General features: G+C 44.5%; 1 long non-coding RNA gene across 2 annotated transcripts; it reads left to right on the forward strand.

The window, feature by feature from the left end:
* Positions 1 to 360: 360 nt before the first annotated feature.
* LOC112404594 (uncharacterized) lies at positions 361 to 2,421 on the forward strand. 2 transcript variants are annotated; one of them, XR_003004126.1, is made up of 3 exons: positions 361 to 440; positions 1,657 to 1,842; positions 2,195 to 2,421. It is a non-coding gene; the product is annotated as an uncharacterized LOC112404594 (long non-coding RNA). The 2 variants fall into 2 exon arrangements; XR_003004127.1 differs by having other exon boundaries at positions 401 to 456.
* Positions 2,422 to 7,255: the final 4,834 nt, after the last annotated feature.

Consider the following 7,255-nt stretch of genomic DNA (forward strand, 5'->3'; position numbering starts at 1 on the left):
AGCCTTCACTGGAAAGGCCCCCCGCCGCTCCTCCTCGGCACTCCCCCTAGCCCACTTCGACTTCCCTGAAGCAAAGCGTCTATCTTCCGCGGAGAAGGAATCCCGAGAGAACAGGGCGGCGGCAGCAGAAGGAGGCGGCTCCGAGAGCTGTGCGAGTACAGAACCGACCGGCGAAGAAGCACTCGGCAAACTTCTGCGCGGCGCCTGCCGCCCGCACCGGCTAGGTACTCTGCCGCCACCGGCATGCAAATAACGCGGGGCAGCCCACCAATCATCGGCCGCGATGGGCAGGGGCTGCACCAATGATCTCCCACAGAGGCGGTCACTATGCAGATTTCACTCCGCCGCGGGTAAACCCCTCGGCGGCGGAGGCGGGGCTGGAGGCCGAGGGTCTGGTAGAGCTGACTGGAGGACGGCGGAGGAGGGGGAAGAGAAGGCGAGTGAGTGAGCTACGAGGTGGGGAGCAGAGACTGGGAAAGGAGGGATCGAAACGTTAGGCTCGGGAGCTGACGACTTAAAGAAAAATGTGAAGGAAAAGCCACTGTGCGTTGCCCCTTCCCGTCGTCCAGGCTTTGGGCGTTCGCAGCTCCCTTTCGAGCCCTCTGCTACCGAACACCGACGCCAGCGAGTCGAGTGTGGGTAGGGAGCAAGGGAGGTGGGGCTGGGGGAGGGCACAGCGGCATGGGGGAGGGGACCCAAGCCAGTCGCTCCACCTCTCTACTAAGACTTTGTGCCAAGGCCCTCCCTTCTTCCAGGCGAAACTCCAGTGAAGTTGGGGAGGGAGGAAGGACGCCCCTGTTTGCTTCTCTTCCCCGATCCGTCTGGTTTTCTTTACGGTGCTCTCTAAGCTCCAATCAGAACAATCTCTCCCTAATCTGGCATCTGATAAATGGACGGGCTCCAGGAGGCCTGCGATTCCGCCCCCGTCCCCCCCACCCCGCCACTTGCAATATTACACATGCAGTATAGTCTGAGTATTACTCGGGGAGAGGGCTCTAACTGATCAGATTCTCAAGTGTCCGTGTCTTCGCTGTTACAACTGTACAATATCTCTTGCTGTGTTGGATCCTTCCTGTCCGAGGAGCCAGTGTCCGATTGTGTGTATGTGTACGGGGGGGTGGGGGGTTGTTACACACGTGTGTAATGGGTGTGCGAAGGTGAGAAACGTCCCTAGCACTGGCCTGCGCTCGGAACACCTGGCTGAATGCACCTCTTCCTAACGGTGTGCCCTTGGGCGAGTTATCTGCCCCCCTCAGGACTCGCTTTCCTTCCCGGGTAAAATGAGAGCTGACCTCCAAGCAGCACCCTTGTAAACCTGTCTCAGGCGCGCGTTCAGAGGCGGTCAAAGTTCGATTGGTTCCAGCAGATCCATGCGCGGTCCCACTCCGTCCCGCTGCTGTCCTGTAACTATTCACACACACGTGCACGAATGTGCATATGCCTCCTCCAGTGGAACCGCAAAATCAAGGAGGAGATTGTGTACGCGTTTCCCCCAAGTCAGCCTCCTCCCGCGCTCTTGAATAGCTCCTTTGTGCTGTGTCTCACACGGTGCTGACCTTGAGCCGTGAGTTGGATACGAACTAGAAATGTCTGGTTTGTCTCTTTCCTTCTTAAATTAACGGCCCTTTCCCTGTGAAACTCCTTTTTCTTTGGCAGTTTGGCTTAATTTTGCCTTCCTGCGCATCTTTATTTATGCAATACCGCCGCCTCATGGTGAGGGCTGGGAACGGCGTCAAGGATGGACGTACTCATACGAACGACCCAAGTCCGCAGGGACCAAATCAAGAGAGGACACAAGGTGTGATTACATCTTATAGAACAAGAGATGAGAAGTCGAAGTAGGTAAGGAGGTTCAACTTGTCAAAAATGCGAAAATCGGATGCAATTTAATATTTATTAGGGGAAATATACTAAGGCAAATGTCGCCCTCTAATGGATGTTTACAGGAAAAAAATTCGGCAAAGTTTTTTTTGTTTGGGTTTCTTTTGTTTTTCTTTTCATTTTGTTGTGTGCATCCTTAAAAAGTAACGAAAATGACAACTGGAAATTTAGGACAGGGGACTTACTGAATGGAAAGGTTATCTAGGAAACTATCTAGAATATTTCTTGGGGGAAAAGAGCAGATGGAATTTAGCTTAATGTATTCAAGTTACTTGATGACTTGAAGTGTAAAAATAATCAAACATGCCTACAGCCAAATTTCAGAATGCTGTGAATGTTAAATTGCACCGAAAGGATTTGTTCAGCAAAATTCAGCGGCTGGAAACACTACTGCACAAACAACTGAGTTCCGTTAGTAAATTACATGGAAAGAAAGAGATGGAGAGGAAACCTATACACTGAAAAAGACTTAGAAGACATATCAGCCAATCACAATGTGTGGAATTTATTTGGAATTTGTAGGTTTTTTTTTTTAATCAATAAAATATTTGACCTTATGAAACTATTGGAATATTTGCTATTATGAAATCATTGTTAGTTTTTTGATGTGGTAATGGTAGTGTGGTTATGTTTATTAAATGTTCTTATCTTTTAGAGACATACTGAAATGTATCTTTTCATTTTCACCATTAAAAAAAAGAAAGAAAGGGCTTCCCTGGTGGCGCAGTGGTTGAGAGTCCGCTTGCCGATGCAGGGGACACGGGTTCATGCCCCAGTCCGGGAAGATCCCTGCCACGGAGCGGCTGGGCCCGTGAGCCATGGCTGCTGAGCCTGCGTGTCTGGAGCCTCTGCTCTACAATGGGAGAGGCCACAACAGTGAGAGGCTGGTGTACCAAAAACAAAAAAAGAAAGAAAAATCTTTATGGAAACATCTGGTAAAGGGGCTAGAAAGTTATGAAAGACAATTAAGACTGTAGATCTCTTGCCTTTGATATATTCCCCAAAGAGTTCTATAGTCTGCTTGAGGACTGGAGGTACAAAATAAACCCAGAGTGTGTGTTTGTGTTTTGTGTGATGGGGGAGAAAGAAAGAGAGGAAGAGAGAGAGAGATAGAAGACAAGATACACTGAACCGTTTTAAACATGAACCAACTGATTTCAGTTAATCTTTTGGGAAGTTGGCAAGCCGGATGAAGTACAAAACTTTGGATCAAGGAAAGAATGGACATGGCTTCTTCTGTTTCTTTTTTTATGAATTTATTTATTTATTTTTGGCCGCGTTGGGTTTTTTTTCTGCGTGCAGGCTTTCTCTAGTTGCGGCAAGCAGGGGCTACTCTTCGTTGTGATGTGCAGGCTTCTCACTGTGGTGGCTTCTCTTGTTGCAGAGCACAGGCTCTAGGCATGTGGGCTTCAGTAGTTGTGGCACGGGGGCTCAGTAGCTGTGGCTTGCGGGCTCTAGAGAGCAGGCTCAGTAGTTGTGGCACATGGGCTTAGTTGCTCCGCAGCATGTGGGATCTTCCCAGACCAGGGCTGGAACCCGTGTCCCCTGCATTGGCAGGCAGATTCCCAACCACTGTGCAACCAGGGAAGTCCTGACATGGCTTCTTACATATACGTATGTGGTTAATTAAGGCAATCTGGTAGTAATGTGTTTAACCTTAGGAATGCAAATTAGATTACAAGAAGAGAAAGCAGACCCACTTTCTCAACTCAGGCCTGGCCCAAACATAATCTTTGAAGAAAAACAACTGTCATGTGGCTGGACAAGTTAATATGAACATGATGAAACCATAGCAAATATTGGGAGAATTCCCAGTGGAGTGAGAAATTAAAAACCAGATCTGGAATTGCCTGTGCAAAAGTTATGTAAGGCAGGAGCTTGAAATAAAATGTAAAAACTTTATCTTGGGCAAGGTCTCATATTTGTTATACAGTGTTTTACAAAATCAAAAACAATGTGAGGGTTAGAGAACAAAATACTGTAGAATTTATCTCGAAAGAGAAGGGGTTAATAATCCCAACTATTTAAGTACAGACAGAACTCTCTTATGAGAAAGGTAGATTATGACCTTGACTTTGGAGAGTGACCAAGTTTTAATTTAGTTTATGGATCATGTTTGGTACATGCTTTCAGCAACATTTATTGAATACCTACTGGGTCTAGAACTGGGCTAGGTACAGTAGAGGTGCATTAGACAAGTTCCCTGCCATAAATAAAAGCATGGCCAATGTGTAGAAATGGGCATATGAGACTAACTTCTGCAAAACATGCTTTGTGGAGCTTTTCAAAAACCACTAAGGGCCATTGCCAGGTCATTGACTCACCACACAGACTGATGCATCTAGAGGAGGAATGGTACAATTGCAAGGAAGGGAATGCTGTGTGGAATGCCAGGAGAGCTGACAAAGGTGCTGGTAGAGAGACGAGTGTGCCGTGGTTAGCAGAACAGCTTTGTAGCTGAATTTCAAGCAGAACACTCAGCTATTGAAAAAGCACCAATGGTGTGGAAACTGTGAGGTAATCCTTCTGTTCCATGTAACCTAAGGTAGCCCATTCCTGACACAGGTATTGTTTTCTGGACCTCAAAACTAAAGAGACATACAGACAAAACAGAAATAGACCCACAGACATAGAAAACAAACTTATGATTACCAGAAGAGAAAGTGGGGGAGGGATAAATTAGGCATTTGGAATTAGCATATACACACTACTATATATAAAATAGGTAACCAACAAAGACCTACTGTATAGCACAGGGAATTATACTCAGTATTTTGTAATAAACTATAAAGGAAAGGAATCTGAAAAAGAGTACATCTATCTATCTATATACATATATATATATATATCTGAATTACTTTGCTGTACACCCGAAACTAACACAACATTGTAAGTCAATGATACTTCAATTAAAAATTTTTTGCATTCCTGTACATGATAGTGCCAAAACTTTCCAAATAAAAAGTTCCACTTGTAAAAAATAAAATTAAATAAATAAAAAATAAAGGATTCAATAGTTAAATTTGGGAAATTTTGCACTGTTTCTTCCTCTACTATATTCATGATGCAATATTTTTATTTAAGACTCTGTTTATATTTTTTTGACCTAGTATATCTCAGACTTAACTGGGCAGAGAACTCTCCCCATCCCCAGCAGACCTATTGTAAAGTGATTGGGATTTTTAATTTAACCTGAAGCAGAAAAGACAACTCTGTTGTTTATGTGTCTCCTCAGGCAGCAGTGGTAGGGCAGGACCCTTGGAAGGAATTCAGATAAATCCCAGAACAGGGCAAGGTTCACCATCTGACCCCTGCCCAAAGCTGGATTTTGGTGATTCTGTTGGACACAAATATGATTCCAAAGGTAAACATAAACCTAGGGCATTGGTCCACAGGAGAGAAGGAGGTGGAGTGCATAGGGGTGCAGGCACGAGTAAAAAGTTTCACAAAGCAAACAAGATGGGGAGGAAGGAGTCTCTCCAAGAGGGAGTTCTGCCTGTTAGGCAGTTGGTGTCATAGATTTGATAGCTATTATTAGAGATGAAGCCTTCAAGAGCCTGGGGTTGGCATTTTAAGGGATATGAGCTAGAACTTAAAGCTGCAGAGCTGAATTAAAACTACAAGACAGAAAACCCAGGGACTATTGCCAAATCCCCACATCTGGATGTCCTATACACCAGTTATAAATTAACTGCAATTGTGCTCTTCTATCTTGGCATGGAAAATACCTAGAGTTAAATATGACATTTAACTCTGCAATATTTACTAAACATTCAACTTTTAAGATTCATCTGGCATTCTTATTACGAATTTAAAGTCCCAGTCCCCTTTCCTGGAGGTCCTGATTCAGTAAGCCTGGAATGTGATTCAGGTAAAAGTATTTTTAGCAAGTATTCCCAGATGATTCCCACTCCCCGTTATGTAGGTATGTATGTATGTATGCATGTATTTGAATTGAAGTATAATTGACCTACAACAACACAACATTAGTCCTGAGTGTACAACCTAGTGATTCAATATTTCTATACATTACAAAATGATCACCACGATAAGTCTAGTTGCCATCTGTTACCATACAAAGATATTACAATATTGACTATATTCCCCATGCTGTATATTTCGTCCCTGTGACTCATTTATTTTTATTTATTTATTTTAAAAAATGTATTTATTTTATTTATTCAGGTTTGGGTGCATTGGGTTTTGCCACTGCATGTGGGCTTTCTCTAGTTGCGGTGAGCAGGGACCACTTCCCATTCTGGTGGCTTTTCTTGTTGCGGAGCACAGGCTCTAAGCACGTGGGCTCAGTAGTTTTGGCTTGTGGGCTCTAGAGCGCAGGCTCAGTAGTTGTGGTGTACGGGCTTTGTTGCTCCGCGGCATGTGGGATCTTCCCGGACCGGGGCACGAACCCGTGTCCCCTGCATCGGCAGGTGGACTCTCAACCACTGGGCCACCAGGGAAGTCCCCGACTCATTTATTTTTAATTGGATGTTTGTACCTCTTAATCTCCCTCACCTATTGCGCTCATTCCCCCCCACCCCAGATGATTCTTATCAAGACCTTTCGTGGATGTCCTGATTCCATAAGCCTGGAGTGTGATCCAGGTAAAAGTATTTTAAGCAAGCATTCCCAGATGATTCTTATCAGGCAAGTTTGGGAACTAAGGCATTTGTCTCTTAAACTTCAAAGTTCATGAAGACTTGTATAAAATATAAATCTTTGAGCCCCACCTGCATGGATTCTAATACAGCAGGCTTAGAGCCTATAAACCTTCCATTTTAACCAGTGGCTCTCAGGTGATTCAAATGGGTGAGGCTGAGGAAACCAGCTCTTCAGTATTCACGCTCAGAAGTTCACATGTTCCCAGCAGTTGGCGCTCTTGTTCATTTTGCTAAAAACTTGCACCTAAGAAGTCTAATTCTTTAATCATGAGCTGGGGGACTTCCCTGGTTGTCCAGTGGGTAACCCTCCTCTCTCCCAATGCAGGGGGCCCAGGTTTGATCCTGGTCAGGGAACTAGATCCTGCATGCATGCACAACTAAAGATCCCACATGCTGCAACTAAGACCCGGCACAGCCAAAAAAAACATGAGCTGGATTTTTATTTATTTATTTTTTTAAGTTTTAAATCTCCCTAGTGGATTGATCTGGGACCAAACAGCTATTTTTACTGATGAATTCCTTCCAAAATTTGAAGATGTCTCTGTCTGCCCTGAAAAAATGATGTTCCATATTAGGAATGATTGTAGACACCCCCAAGCATAGGGATGGCTGATTTGCAGGTGAGACTGGTATAAGTAATTTTCAGAGTTCAGACTGTGGTCTCCTTAGACTTTTTTTTTTTTTTTTTTTTTTCTTTTTTTTTTTTTCGGTGA

This window comes from Neophocaena asiaeorientalis, unplaced genomic scaffold, assembly GCF_003031525.2.
Source record: "Neophocaena asiaeorientalis asiaeorientalis breed wild unplaced genomic scaffold, Neophocaena_asiaeorientalis_V1.1 scaffold196, whole genome shotgun sequence".
NCBI classification, from domain to species: domain Eukaryota; kingdom Metazoa; phylum Chordata; class Mammalia; order Artiodactyla; family Phocoenidae; genus Neophocaena; species Neophocaena asiaeorientalis.